Source organism: Myotis myotis, unplaced genomic scaffold, assembly GCF_014108235.1.
Source record: "Myotis myotis isolate mMyoMyo1 unplaced genomic scaffold, mMyoMyo1.p scaffold_m19_p_10, whole genome shotgun sequence".
In the NCBI taxonomy this organism is placed as follows: Eukaryota; Metazoa; Chordata; class Mammalia; order Chiroptera; family Vespertilionidae; genus Myotis; species Myotis myotis.
In genome coordinates, this window is record NW_023416314.1 from 32,236,946 (window position 1) to 32,253,686 (window position 16,741).

The 16,741-nt window shown below is 39.2% G+C and overlaps 1 pseudogene; it reads right to left on the reverse strand.

The window, feature by feature from the left end:
- Positions 1-7,509: 7,509 nt before the first annotated feature.
- On the reverse strand, positions 7,510-8,037 carry LOC118664170 (annotated as a pseudogene).
- Positions 8,038-16,741: the final 8,704 nt, after the last annotated feature.

The window sequence follows — 16,741 nt, forward strand, 5'->3', positions numbered from 1 at the left end:
AGGAGATTCTATTTCTGTAGGGGAGGAGCTGGGGCTTGGAATCTGTATTAAAAAAGCATCTTAGATGGTACTAATGGGAATCAGCCTTGTAACAACTACTCCAGGTGTTGGACCAGCATGTTGAGACCCATCAGTTGTTATAATTGAGGCTGAACAAGATTCACATATAATTCTGAGTGCTACATCATGGGCACCATGAAGGCTTCCTGACTAAAGGATAAACAGGCCCTAGCTGGTTTGGCTCAGTGGATAGAGTGTTGGCTTGCAGACTGAAGGGTCCCAGGTTTGATTTCGGTCAAGGGCATGTGCCTAGGGTTGTGGGCTAGATTCCCAGTAGAGGGAGTGCAGGAGGCAGCTAATCAGTGAGTCTCATCATTGATGTTTCTATCTCTCTTTACCTCTCCCTTCCTCTCTGAATTAAAAAAAAAAGAAAAAAAAAAGGATAAACAGGTGTCAGTCAAGTGTCTTTGGACACTTGATTCATATCACACCAAGTATTAGAAACCCCTCTACATATACCACTATTATAAATAAAATATTCATATGTTTACACATTTATGGGATTCTTGTCATGTGGCCACTGATGGGGAAACTTGGATGCTCCTGGCTTTCACTTTGCAAAGCAGCAACATCCAGTGTTTAAGTGCTTAGACGTTGGAGCCAGAGGGACCAGGACTTACATCTTGGCTCTATAGCTGGAAAGTTGTGTGACTTTGGGTAAGTCACTTAACCATAAAAGCAACAGTTTTATCTGTAAAATGAAGACATTGGCTATATCATAGGTTTATGGTGAAGACTGTCAACAATATCATTGTCAGTCTTCCCTGGATCAGGAGGGGGCAGGTTGATCCTTCCAATTTCTCAGGCCAGAAGTCATGCGATGGTCCTTGGCTTTTCTCTTGCTCTTATACCCTACATTCAATACATAGGCAGATTGTTTGCTTCACTTTCACAAGAAATACAGAATCCAACCGCTTCTCGCCAGCTTCTCTACTGTTCTCCTGGGTTATGCCCTCTGTAGTGTTCATGAGTTTGTAGTGAGAGTTCACTGTTTCTGCCGTAGCTTCCTAACCGGTTCCTCTGGTCATGCTCTTGCCCACCACAGTCTGTCCTCAATAAATTCAAATGCAGATTGTTCATGTTACTCCTCTGATCAAACTGATTTTTCTCAGAATAAAAGCCAAAGTCCTTATAATGGTCTTTTAAAAGGTCCTGTATGATCAGACTCCCCGTTACCTCTCTGCCCTCATTTTTTATTGCTTTCTCTCCTCCGCACTCTACTCCAGACACAGAAGCCCCTTCATTTTTGACAAACATCCCAAGAGCCTCCACCCTTGGTTTCTTCGCCCTTCAGTGCTCTCGCGCGCGGTGCTCTTCTCGCTGCTATTTGCGTGCCCAACTGCTCCTGCCTCAAGTCTTTGTTCAAATGTCCCAGACCACCCCATCTAAAATCTCCTCTGCCCCTGGCCCTGTACTCAGGACCTCCTTTGCTCAATTTTACCTTGATTTTTTCCAAATCATCTTCTAACACACCATGTAATTTACTGTTTAAATCAGTGATGGCGAACCTTTTGAGCTCGGCGTGTCAGCATTTTGAAAAACCCTAACTTAACTCTGGTGCCGTGTCACATACAGAAATTTTTTGATATTTGCAACCATAGTAAAACACAGACTTATATTTTTGATATTTATTTTATATATTTAAATGCCATTTAACAAAGAAAAATCAACCAAAAAAATGAGTTCGCGTGTCACCTCTGACACGTGTGTCGTAGGTTCGCCATCACTGGTTTAAATTATGTTTGCCGTTCACTGTCTGTCTTCCCCACAGGAATCTCAGCTCCATGAGGGCAGGGAATTGCTTTCTTCCATGTACCTTGCATGTACCGGCATCTATTACGTAGTGGATGCACAATACATACATTAAAAGTAATTGAATGATGCATGTAAAGTCCTGATCACAGTGCCTGGCATGTGGAAAGTGTTGAGTCAATGGCAGTTTTTACTATTTATGAAATACCTGAAAAGCTCTTCCTGTCTTGGGTGTCCCTGCCCAGAGCTCTGTGGAGCACATGTGTGCTCTTCAGAGAGTCTATGTCTCATCATAGCCCTGGCAGTGAGTGGGGCTGGGATTTTTACCCTCATGGGTCAGAGATGAGCTATGAGGCACCCAGGGGCACATTGATTTATATAACTAGTGTGTTATAGAACCAGGGCTCAATAGATTGTAAGTCTCTCAATCCTAAATTCAGTGTTCTCTTATGCTGATATGCAAATTAGAAAAAAATGAGAGATAACATCTTACACCAAGTTCTTAGCCTTTCCAAGCCTGGATTACGTGTTAATCAAACACCCAAAGTGCTGATGTGCACAGGTGCCAAGATAATGTCAATAGTCTAACATGAGCCTCATTTATCTACATTACCTTGAAACAAAGATCTGTAAATTTGGGTGACATTGAATTAAATGGCAAAGATCAATTACAAGAACTTTCACACAGTGGCTAAAAAAAATCACTGACTCCCCAAAGAGATTGTAAATGTCTTGTCTTTTTCTGTTACTTGGCTGAAATAAAGTCAGTTTTGAATAATGTTAAGCTCTACTTGAAATAAGTTATATTATAATAAATGTACTGGAAATTAAAAAATGAAGACCAAAGACATCTGTAATCCTGTCACCTTTGCAAATCAATAGTTGTCATTTTAATGTTCTCTTCTGCTCTTTGCTTATATGCATGCTATTTTTGCATGGCATAGCAATATTTTTTAAATTTAATTTATGCTACATTTTTTAGCTTTAACCATCTAGTATTTAGAAATATTATATTTAACAGTTATATAAAATACCATCTAGTCGATGTACCACAGTTCACTAAACAATTCCCCTATTTTTGGATTTGTAGGTTATTTTCAATGTTTTACAGTTTAAATGACATTGCAATAAATGTCCTTGCACATATAGATTTTTATTCAGGGATCTCCTTCCATCCTAGCCTAATATTAATTCCCAAGAGTGTTTCTACTGGATTAAAAATTTTTTCATAACTCATTAAGTATGGTTACATTTTTTTTTTTTTGCTCCTGTTTATGGCTTGGGTTGGTTTCATCAAGTGGCTAATATACATTGTATATTCAGGAAATTAGAAAACAATAGATGGTTATCCCTAGCTTATTAATTTTCCCATCAAGGCACCAGCTTCTATCATGGCCCCATTTTGGAGATGATACTGTTGGAATTGTTTTCTTCCCTTGAAATTTACTCAGTAAATAAGCAGGTTTCACTGTTTAGAGGACTCTGCTGTCATCCTTCAAGTACCTGAACTCTGGTTTAGATTCCCTCAAGGAAGGTTCTGGTGGGAAGAGGGCTGGTCTTGGAATCAGAAAAGTTGGATTTGAATCTTATTTATAAAAAAATACTTGGTAAAGTTCTTTACATATCAAGGTATTATTAACTTTTTATTTAGAGCACAACAAAAATTTAGTTGTTCAAATGGACTTTCAAAATCCCAAAGAACATTTTGAGGGTTTAGATCTTAGCTTTGGCTTTTAGACCTGACCCATTAGAAAGGAACAGCCTGGGGTACATGTGAGGTTGTGTGTTTTCTTGTGGGTTGATTGTGTGCAGTAGAAAGATAGACCTGGATTTGAGTCCAGGGAATTTTGACAATCTTTCTAAAATGGAAATAATAATAGGGCAAAAGAGAGTTAAATGAGAAAGTAAAAGTCAAATTTCTATCAGAGTGCTTGAAATTCTGGCATCTGTAGTGGTAATTCTCTCTCCCACTGCCATACCCCATGAGAGGTTAACAGGCATTTTCACAGATTTTTTTTCATAAGCATTAAGGGAATAAGACTTTGCTGTAGCATCAATGTATTTTATTCTGGAATCCATAAAATATTTAGGAGTATTTTAAGTAATGTTTTCTTATTTCAAGGGCATCTTGAATTATTTCCAGAGATAGGCTGGCTCAGTTGGCTCTGTTCAGCAAGTGATAGCTGACACTTAAGCTATTTATTTCATTATATCTGCTATGCACTGTGTCTTTTTTGTTGGTACAGATAGAATGGTTTTATTTTCAAGTCAAGATGAATACTTATGTCCACAACTCTGTTTGGATACAGAATTGCATGCATTGGTAGTTTAAGAGCATAAATGTTGCTGTAACTTGTCCATGAAATGGAAAGCAATAACTTCCCTCATCCATTGCAATCCTATCTAAAAAAAGTATTTGCTTTACTATAGAAAAATACAATTCTTTCCATTTCCATACAACTCTACATTTTATATAATATTTCCATATCACTTACCTCAACCAAATCTTACTATACAAACTTGAGGCAGCCCTATTTGAAAGACATTTATTATTAAACATCCACTATATGTTGGTTTTGGTTACTAGGCATGTAGGCACTTACACATAACTTTCTTATGTGACCTTCACTTTCAACACTTAATGAAGGTCAGGTAATTGGAAAGCAGACTAACCAGGACTCAAACCCGATCTTGGACTCCCAGTCCAGTACTTTTCTTTCTTTTCAACAATCTTTTTTAATAAATATATTCTTACTGATTTCAGAGAGGAAGGAAGAAGGAGAGAGAGAGACAGAAACATAAATGATGAGAGAGAATCCTTGATCAGCTGCCTCCTGCATGCCCCACCCTGGGGATCGAGTCCACACCTGGGCATGTGACCTGATTGGGAATTGAACCATGACCTCCTGGTTCATAGGTTGATGCTCAACCACTGAGTCATGCCGGCCGGGCTCTTTTCAACAATCTTGCCCCTCAAGTTGATGGTGTGATGCTGTAGAAAGATTGCACCAGCTTTAGTCCAAACACTGGGGCTCTAATCTCAGTGAGTGGCTCATGGTGAGACCTTGGGAGAGTCATATGCCCTTGCTGTGCTTTAAGTACCTCACTTGTAAAATGAGGAGAAAGCGTAGACATAATTACATCTTTAATCTTTCTCTGCCCTGGCAATTCATTTGCCTTGGGACACACATTATGGGGATATTTGGAGGATGTGGTTTCATTGGATAGATGTCCAGATTAGGAAAGAAGTTTATGAGATGAACTTCAGGTTTGAAATGATCTGGTCACTTGACTCTATAGGCCTTATCCTAGCAGTCTTGACTTTCAGAGTCCAGATGGAAGGGCACACCAGAAGTTTGATCTGATCCCGCCTCCCTGTTCCACACAGAAATTTTTTTCCTCTTTCTAAAGAAAAACAATAAGAAAAAAATAGAAAAATTTAAATATATTTTTATAATGCACTCAGATGCATAGATCATTAGTGTTGGAAAGAACCTTGGCAAGAATTTGTTTCAACTCAATAATTTATTATACTAGGAAACTGAAACCCAGAGCAAGGGAGTGTGGAAAGGCCCAAAGTCTCACAGTGAGGCAGAGGCAGCAGGACTAGAGCTCAGGGCTCCAGGATCCTCGGCCAGTGCCTTTACTACTAATAACTGGGAATTTGGAGCAGTGCTTATTTTCAGATTCCTGCTAGTCATGAAGTATGTAGACCTGTGGGTTGACTGGTGCAATCTTAGCTTGCTTTAATGGAAGCAGCAAAAATACAGCGTGCACTGTTGGTGGGAATACTGACTGGTGCAGCCACTATGGAAACCAGTATGGAGGGTCCTCAAAACATTAAAAATGGGATTGCCTTTTGACCTAGTGATTCCACTTCTGAGTATATATCCAAAGAAACCCAAAATATGAAATTGAAAAAAAATATGCACCCTATGTTCATTGCAGCATTATTTACAATAGCCAAGATATGGGAACAACATAAGTGACCATCAGCAGATGAGTGGATCAAAGAGTGATGGGACATTTATACAGTGGAATATTACTCAGCCATAAAAACGAATGAATTCTTACCATTTGTTACAGCATGAATGGACCTAGAGGGTATTATGCACAGTGAAATAAGGCAGTCAGGGACAGACAGATACCATATGAATTCACTTATATGTGGGATCTAAAGAACAAAATAAATGAGCAAACAAAATTGAAACAGACCCACTGACACAGAGAATGGACTGATGATTTCCAGAGGAGAAAGGGTTGGGGGACTGGGTGAAAAAGGTGAAGGGAGTGAGAAGTATAAATTGGTAGTTATACAGTAGTCACAGGTCTGTAAAGTACAGCATAGGGAATATGGTCAATAATATTGTAATAACTGTATGGTGCCATGTGGGTACTGGAAATATTGAAAACACTTTGTAAAGTATATGATTGTCTAACCACTATGGCTACTCCTGAAAGTAGTACAAAATAATACTGAAAGTGAACTGTAATTGAACAAAACATTTAAAGTTCTTTACAAAAAAGAAGAAGAAGAAGAGTTGTGCAGAATTGATAAGAATTTGGGCCCAGACTGGGGTGGGCAGTTTGTGAATTTGGTAAAGCCACTTAACTTCTTGAGCACATCCGAGTATTGTGCTATGACTGAAGCATAAAGGGTGGGGAGCAAAATGGTGGCAGGTGAGACTGAAGAGCAAACAGGAGATACATCATGGATGGGTTTTTATTCATGAATGTTGTATCTGAATAATTATCCTTCTGTTTCTTCTTTATTTTACCATATTGAGAATAGAAATAGAAGGGGATCTAGAATAGAATACCAGATTTGTGTTTTCAACTGTGTCCCCTTGGGCAAGACAACCTCTATGAGTCTTAACTATTCACCTTTTATGGGACTCTTCTTATGCACCCATTGCCTCAAATCCTTTAGGGTTCTTCTCTTTTCCGGCTTTAGCTATTGTAAATAGTTCTGTTCAAGCTTCTATCAGCTTTACTGTCCACACACAGCATCTCAGTAAAGTGTGTCTTGCTTTCTGTCCCAGCATTCATGTAAGAGCCTGCTCAACACTCACATATGTATAACCTGGATGTAGGAGAGAGTTGGTGCCCCATGGAGCATTTCTCAACCAGCGGGACAGGAATGGATGGTCTCTTCAGGAAGGGAGCCAGGGATGAGCACTACAATTGAGGATGATTGGATAGCATCTCCTTGTGTTGAGTTTCCTTCTTTCCTCCATCCAACATGTGTGCTGTCTGGCATCACTCCTCAAGCTGCCTGCACATAGCTCTTGTCTCAGGTTCTGCTTTCTGGTGGAAGCCAGGCTAAGATATTATCTAATGGGGATCATAATATAATACCTTCTTTGTGAGTTGTTAAGTGAGGGATGTATGCACATAACATAATAAAATGAGATATGTGTATAAATGTGCATGTAAAATACATACCATGGTCCTTAGTACAGAGAAAGTTCTTAAGACATCCTACGTATTATGACATGGCTATTGTTTTTGTTCACGTACTTACATCAATTCTGATGCCTGTATCACACATCATATTTGCGAAACCTTAGGCTGAATTTTAATATAGTAATGAGATTTTTGTTTTGGGGGGTATTTTATTTATATTTACTTATTTCGAGTCAACTTTATTGGGCTCAGATTAGGAGTCCACGAGCCTTGAAGACTTCTGTGCATCTGTCAGTTTTCTTCTCCTGTTCTTTTTGGCCTGTTTCCATGGATTTTAGCCTTCTCTTTCCTTTTCTCCACCAGAGAGGCTGTGACTCCCTGGTACTTTCAGGGAGTCAGGCGCCCTATGTAGGCAAACTTCCATGTAGGCTTCAGACTCACAACCTTGAGGGCAGCAGGAGCCACCATTCGCTCTTGTCATAGGGTAGCGGGATCCCATCAAACACCTTGAGCGGTCTAAGGTGGCGTGGCCTCGCTTGGTCTTGTGGGTCAGCGTGCCTTGCATGGTCTTCCAGAAGATGCGGCTGGGGACTGACAAGTGGTAAGGGCCAAGGGATGGGTTGATGTTCATCCATTTGTGGAGAAAGACCAGGTACTTCAACTAGTTTCTGTGGAAATTGCCAGGAAGGTTGATGCCCTCACAGGGTGCGATCAGCACCTTCTAACCCAGCAGTACCAGCTTGGCCATGATGGCCTCTAGGTGGCCCTGGCCCAGGACATGACCTCGGCCATGAGCACCAGGACCTGCCCCTCTGCCATGTTCAGCAGCTGCCTGGGAAAGGAGTATTTTTCAGGCCATTTTTGTATAGGGGTAAAAAATTAATAAAACAGATTTCTTTGGATCCACTCCGCCTATGATTGAGGAACTTCCAGTTTTACCCTTTTATTTTTTTCCAGTTTGTTCTCCATGTTTCCAGGGCAGACTTTCATGTACTTTGCACTACTGAAGGGAGTCTAGCACATTTTTCCTCCTCTGCTGCATATTTGAAGACAAAGTTTATGCCCATTATGCAGATATGAACATTGCGGTCTAGGTACTTTCTCAACATGTTGAAAGTCTTGCAACTAGTGAGTGGCAGAGTCTGAAACGGAACTGGGTCTGATTTTAGAACCCAAGTTGGGACTCATTTTTTAAACACTACACTGTGTTTGCTGAATTGGTTTTTTTCTTCCACATTTTCATTCCATTTCTTATGATTCACTAATAGTCACTCCCATATATCTAGGGTGTGTAGATTATTCTAATTCCCTTTTTTTCAGAGACAGAAACAATTTCACCAGATTGAAATCCTCAAGACAAAGGAGCCTAGGAAAGAAATCTCATCAGAAAGATAAAAGAAGTTTTCATGGATTTGCTATGAGTCAGAAACTTTTAATGAATCCAGTTGTATTGTTTACCAAGCAAAGATCCTTTCAGATGTCAGGAGATAGATGTGTAGATGTCAGCTCATAAAATACAGCTCCAGTGTGATAGCAGAAATACAAGAAACTGGAGTCCCTCCATGCTAAAAGATAATGAAGGAGGCCAGAGATGAGTTGGAAGAAACTCTTGTTACCAGGAGGGGATAACAATTGTTTTTTGCTAAATCAAATATTTATGAGACTGGGATTTGATTACCCATGGTTTAACAATTCAGGGGAAAGATAATTTTCTAAAATGCCCAAGGTGTTGGAGTAATTCAGATAACTGTTTCTTGTACAAAAATAATTAATCCCTAGAATTAGAAATGCTTGCAAAATTGTGAAGGGGATAGAAGATATTTTGCAATGTGAAGGCATCATGGTGTAACATGTTGGAGAGAATAAACTATATATCCTGTTGCTAAAGGCACCATTTCGTCCCTTGTCAATATAGAACATTTGGTTTTGATTTTTGATTTTACTAACATTTATTAAAAACAGAGCATGGGTCAGACATTTTTATATTGGCTTTAACATTTTTAATGATGAGCACTATTTAGGTATATTTTATTATTTCACTTTATGAAAGAGGAAACTGATATTCAAAGAAGTTAAATGGTCCTCAAGGACACAGAGCTTGTAAGGGAAAAGTTGACGTGGTACTCAGGTCGGCATGTACCCCCAAAACCCACAGCCTTTTCCCCATTCCACTCTGCCATTCAGGCATTTCAAAACTACAATTTCTGGCTCAAAGGGGGTTCTGAAGACTTGGTTTGAGGTCTGTAGTCTTGGTGGAGTGAAAAAAGCAATACAGGCACTTTATTTTGAGTGAGGATGAAATAAGGAAAGTTAAGACCTTCATCAAGTGTGCCCACTGATTCATTGCTGGAAAAATCCTGATTATTACCTTTGTTGAGAAATGAACCGAAGTCTGTGAGAGCTGAAGGAACCTGGCACGCATGCGATTCAGCCTTCTCATTTCACAGATGAGTACCCTGGACTTCATAAGGGGGAAGCGATTTGTCCAAGATTGTTATGTGATGAATCCGTGTCCGAGCTCATTCACCACAGACGTGGCTCTCTGCGGCACCATTTTGGATTTGTTGTCTGGAACTACACGAGATAAGCTGAATTCTCCTTCCATAGCCCTTTAAATATTTGGTGACAGTGCTCCATGCCCCAGGGTCTCCTCCTCTTCAGGCTAAGTCAACTTTCATTGGTCAAGCATTCTAAGCACCGAAAAGTTTTCCAGATTCTTTTTCCCCCCATTTGTTGACAACTCCCATTTTCTCCCTTTTTTCCCCCCTCCACCCAATACCCACCCCACCCTTGGCCTTCCCCATACTATTATCTGTGTCCGTGGGTTATGCATATATGTATGAATATTCTTTGGTCAATCTCTCCCTGTTTTCCCTCCCTCTTCCCTGAAATCTGTTATTCTGTTCCATGCATCCATACATTGATTCTTCATCATGTTTGATCTTTTCCAAAAGTGCATGATGTTGTCAGTTTCCCTCCCCAACTTTGGTACCCAGAAATGAATACATTGCCGTAGGTTATATCAGTAAAATATTTAATTAAGGAGAGTGGATATAAGTTCTTGCAACTTGCATAATTAAGATTGTTGGTTTCAGGATTACAGAGTCATAAAAATATGGCAAATTGAGTTGAAAGGGAATAACTGGTCTTCATACTTCAAGGTTAAAAATGTTGGATAAAATAATACAAAATAGTTTTTGTACACATAGCTAAAGAATAAACCAAGAACAGAAAATACACAGGTGTGAAAACAAAGAAGCAGCTCAAAGTCATAGTACTAAAGCTGAAAAAGCTTTTATGGTTACTGTAACATCATATAGAATTGTATGTCAGGGGACTGGGTACTAGGGTTCTCTTATATTGACATCAGGAGCAGATTTCAAGCTCATGGTATAGATGAACTACCTGTCTAAAGGCAAGAGCCATGAAGATCCATCCACTTCTGGAATAAGGACCAGATAAACCTGGCTTGCCTCTTCTGGGAGGTGGAAATTTGTAATCCATCTGATGCTGTGTCTGATAAACAATTCACCAATGATAAATAATCCCAGATCTGCACTACACATGAGTGTGGGACGTGACTCAAAATAGTGCCCATGTGGTATGAATACCAAACCAAAAAGATAACATAAAGCTAGTTTAGTGATGACCACAGAGGCTAACACAGAGGCAGATGTAACACATCCTGTAGGGACACTTCTAAAGCACCAAAAACTCACAAAGTGCTGAAAATGAGCACACAAGAAAATATTAAAAAATTACACAATGGAATAAACTGCCATGAGGGAAATTAGCAGGTGAAACAAATATCAGCATTTGAACTAAATATCACCTCAAGAAATATAAATAATAGAACAACCTACACTAGGCAAACAAATTTAGCCCTGACCGGTGTGCTCAGTGGTTAGAACATGGGCCCCACACACTGAAGGGTTGTGGGTTCAATTCTCAGTCAAGGGCTTGTTCCTGGGTTACAGATTGGATCCCTGGCCTGTGTTGGGCGCATGTGGAAGGCAACCAACTGTTTGTCTGTCTGTCTGTCTGTCTGTCTCTCTCTCTCCCTCTCTCTCCCCTTCCTTCCCTTCCTTCCACTCTATCTAAAAAAATCAATGAGAAAAATTTCCTTGGGTGAGGATTAACAAAAATAAATAAATAAAATAAACAGATTTAAAGTGATCAAAGAGATAAAAGATCAAAGAGGAGAAACTGAGGCACAACAAGATAATTTGAAAAATCCGAGGTATATTTGAAACAGAACCAAAGTGTAATCCAAGTGAAAAAAAGATTATTAAGTAAAGCATTCAATTTACAGATGAAGAGAGAAACAATGATTTTTAAGATAGATCTGGGAAAATATAAAGATAGAAAATATAGAAAATTGAGACATGGAAGCCAGCGATGCTAACATAATAGAAGTAACAGATGAAAATAGTAGAATAGAGGCAATATTGAAATAAATAATGACAGGATCTCCAGATTTAATACATGAATCTATAAGTTAAAAGAGCATACAAGTCCTGATCAGGATAAATTAATTCGTTAATTCAGAAAATAATGAGTATGTATTAGACACAAATACTCTTATAGATGCTGAACAATCTACCAGATAAAACATTTAACCTCACAGAGCTGACATTCTAGTTGAGGGTGAGGAGAAATGGGCAATAAACAAAATAGACAAGAAAAGTAAAGCAGAGTAATAGGAGAATTGTACTTACCTTGTGGTCATCTGGTACCTACCTATATAGCCACTCAGCCCATGCAATTTCTGCTGTGCTTTGAGACAGAGATCTTGTCTTGTCATCTCTGCATGGCAAGAGGCATCATGTATCATGGTTCCTGACGTAACCCGGTGTTCAATAAAAATCAGATGAATTTAATGGAATTCTTCATCATCTTATGTTTTATTGAGTTGTACACTTGAAACCTGTACCCAATAAATTCAATGAAAAAAAATCCCCATAATCTTATCTCACCATCATTTTGCTCTGGTTCGTCTCCATCTTATTGATTTCCAAGGCTGTGTTCAACTGTCCTTGAAAAGAGGTAACCAAGAACTGCATTCTCTGCCTGCCACAGCCATGCCTTTGGAAATGTTATCCTCATTTTGTGCCTGCCAACTCATCTGTATCCTTACTGCTGCCAACTCAGGTTAGTCCTCATGCTCTCTTTCTTAAACTGGTCTTCCTTCCTCTAGTCTTTCTTAAATTTGTTTTCCTTCCTTCCTCTAGTCTCCACTACATTCATTATCCACACTAACAGGATGACTTTTCTAAAACATATTTGAGTAAGTCGTTTTCTTGATTAAAGTCCATCAGTGACTCCTATAACTTTCTTAAACTATATAAGACACTGTATGATCTGGGTCCTTCTTACCTCCCCAGTCCCCCTTCTCTCTGCCTCTATTCCTGCCCCATTTGCTATTCATATCAAATGACTTGATTGGTCTTATGCTTTCAACATGTTTCTATCCTTTTATTTATTCTGCTATAGTTGTATGACAAGTCTTTTCATTCTTAATTCCCCTTCCTCATTGCCAGGCAAATACACATTCATCTTGAGATTCAGTTCAAATTTCAACTCCTCTATGGTGCTTCTCTTGATCCCCATCTTGTAGTAGAACTAATCTTCCATTCTTTGAGGGTTTTATTTTTTTAGTCATAATACCTTTATGCTTGCTATGAATTTTTTTGAGCCTATGTGCCTCCTTCGCTAATCTTGAAGATAGATGCCATTTCTTATTTTTCTCTATTTCTGCTCCAAAACTCTCATACCCAGTAAATGCTTTTTGAAAGGGAAAATAGATATAGGAATGATGCTTGGTACAAAGATGTCTATTTTGAAACAAAATTGATGATCTGGCTTTGGTTAATCCTGAAAGCCTGGTTTGTTACTTTTTTGGCCACAGAGAGCTAATCTGAAAAGTGTGAATTCTTTTGTGACACATCTTTGGGTCCTAATGTTATGGTGGTCTTTATTCTGACTTTATAGGAAGCCTCCAGCTACTTAGAGACCTTGGAAGGTCCCCTCAAAGGTAAAGAATGACCACATTTGCTTTAACCACAGAAGCAATTAACTCTCCAGCAGTGTGGAAAACAGCTTTTGATCTGTATTTATCGATGCATAGATTTCACAGAGCTGTGATATTTGAAGACAAATGGCTGTGTCCATAATTAAGACTGCTGGGGAATTGGCAAGTGTGATATGATGATAGAAGACCCAGAGAAAGGGCAAGGGAGCGAGAGTGGTCAGGATGATCTAGTCTTTGTGACCTTGGTGCCCTCTTCCTCTTCATTGATTTCCCAATTAAATATAACTTTTCATTCAGTCAGTTCCCATACACTGCACATTATTGATATCCTGCTGTAGGAAGGAAAGATGACCTACATCCTCCTGTAGGGGAGGATGCTCTCACTTTTTTTTAAAAAAAATTCAATGTAACACGGTGGCGAAGAGGAGGTTCTCCATTAGTAATCTTTTCTATGAAGACTGTTTTATTACCGAATAAAGCTCATAGAGCAACCAAAGGACTTGTATGCATGCAAATAAGCCAAACCAATGGACACGGACAACAGGGGGATGAGAGTATGAGTGTGTATGGGGGGGTGGTTAATGGGGAGATAAGGACACATTTGTTATACCTTAACCAATAAAGAAATTTAAAAAAAAAAGAGTTGGAGAGAAGGCGGTAAATAACCAAAAGGTGTCCTTCAGTGATATCCTGAGAGGAATTTCCTCAATGTGGTGAGGGTGAAAGTCCAACTGCAAGGAAGGCAATAGTGAGTGGGGGGTGAGAAATTAAATGTGACAGTCCAGAGTTTAACTGTTACTTTTGTAAATTTAGTAATTAAAGCAAGGAAAAAACATTCCTGGACCTTTGTGGAAAAAAAGGCATTTCATTACTGCCTTCTCCATGCCCAAAAAATGTACCATCATTTTTAATGCATTTCTTTGAATTAAAATACAGTGGGGCCTTGACTTATGAGTTTAATTCGTTCCATGATGGAGCTCGTAATTCAAATTACTCGTATGTCAAATCAAAAGTAACCGAGTGAGACACGTGATGCTGGGCTGATGTTGTGGCGTTTGCTGTGACGTTCGCTGCGCCAACTAGTGGTGGGGTATCTGAAGCTGGCTCGTAACCCGAATTTTAGCTCGCAACTCAAAGCAAAAAGTCAGCCGAGAGACGGCTCATATCTCAAAAAACTCGTTAGTCTGGACACTTGTAAGTGAAGGCCCCACTGTATATGTCATATAGAAAAAAAAACTCATAGAGTACACAGTGGTCACAATTGGCAAGGGTCTTGATTTTTGTACTGGGTTTGAGTTCTGACTCTACCACATTTAAATGTGTTATATCATTTAATTCTTGCAAAAACTTTTTAAGGTATTGTGATCCCCATTTAGAGATGGAGAAAATATCTTAGAAAAGTTAATTGAGTTTTCTAAAGTCACACAGTAAATAGTGTAGTCATTTAGGATCAAATACTGAATCCAGAGAAATAAGGATACATATTCTTATTTGTTTTGAGTATCAGTCTGACTATGCTGATAATTAATTAGGGATCATAAGGTGCCCCATCTCCCACCAGGTTAACTCCAAGATTGCTGGCATGTTATACAAGGTCCTCCATGTTCTGGCTTCCATTTACCACTCTGGTTTCATCTCCTTCCCTTCCTGGCTCACGCATTGTGTTTCAGGAACATGGAACTGCTCGAAATTCCTAGGGCACCCAGCTCTTTTCTTGCCTTTGCATTTACTCATGCCTTTCTCCCTGTCTAGAATGCCCAATTCCCACACTTGTCCTCATTAACCCCTACTCAATATTTAGTACTCAGCCAGTGTACTCAAATAAAATATTTACATTAAATAAAAAAGAGTGTTCTTGAACCACCTTATTTATGTAGACTTCCTTAAACTCTCCAAGTTGAGTTAGGGACCTCTTTAATACACAGCTATAATATTTTTCATAATCTAATATCGCATTCATCACATTGTATAATAATTATTTCTTTGCTCTTTGTGTTTCCAACTAATCTGTAAACTCTGAAGGAAGAATTGTGACTTTGTAACTGAGAGTTTAGCAGAGTGTCTGCTACTTTGTAGGTAAGTATTCAGTATATTCTTACTGAATGAAAGTGTATTAGTCATGGTTGTCTAGAGCATATGGTATATACATATACTAGTACATACATATAATTTATATACACATTATATATATGGAGATTTGTTATAGGTATTGGTTCATATGACTATGGGGCTCCAAAAGTCCCACATTCTGCCATCTGTAAGCAAGAGAATCAGAAAATCCTGTAGTATAATTCAGTCAGAGTCCAAAGGCTTAAGGATCGGCAGCTTTGAAGCTGAAGGGCAGGAAAAGATGGATGTCCCAGCTTACCAGTAAGAAGAGAGAGAGAATTCACTTTCCTTCACCTTTTTGTTCCATTTGGGCCCTGGATGGATTGGATGATACCTTGGTCTGTTTACTCCATCTACTGAATCAAATGCTATCCATGGAGACACACCCAGAAATCATGCTTTATCAGCTATCTGGGCACCCCTTAGCCCACTCAAATTGACACACAAAGTTAACCATCACACTAGGAATATATCCCAAGAAACCAGAAACACCAATCAGAAAGGATATATGCACCCCTATGTTCATAGCAGCACAATTCACCATAGCTAAGATCTGGAAACAGCCTAAGTGCCCATCAGTAGATGAATGGATTAGAAAACTGTGGTACATCTACACGATGGAATACTATGCTGCTCTAAAAAGGAAGGAACTCTTACCATTTGCAATGGCATGGATGGAACTGGAGAGCATTATGCTAAGTGAAATAAGCCAGTCAATGAAGGAAAAATACCACATGATCTCACTCATTCATGGATAATAGAGACCATTATAAACTTTTGAACAATAATAGATACAGAGGCAGAGCTGCCTCAAAAAGATTGTCAAACTGCAGTGGGAAGGCCGGGGAGGGTTGGGGGGCAGGAGGTAGGGGGGTAAGAGATCAACCAAAGGACTTGTATGCATGCATATAAGCCTAACCAATGGACATAAGACACTGGGGGACAGGGGAGGCTAGGGGACTGTCTAGGGCGGGGGAAAAAAAATGGACACATATGTAATACCCTTTGTATTACTTTAAGCAATAAAAAAATAAATAAATAAATAAATAAATAAATAAATAAATAAATAAATAAAAAATCAATAAAATATATTAAAAAAAAACACAACAGTTAACCATCACAAAAGACATCGAGGCATACATTTATGAATCTATGTTGAGAGGCTCAATTGGTGGAATTAGTAGCTTTACCTGCCACAAGGGTAGGGGCTCAGAAGGCCAGGGTCTTTCCTGCTCTGGCTCAGCTAGGATATAGGTACTGAAGATATTCAGCCTCTAGGCTCAGCACCTCTTAGATGTGAGATGGTGAGTGCCAAGTATAGTGCCGTGCTGAAACTTTCCTCACTAAGCACAGGTGGAGTTAGTTTTGATGTACTCATCCTAT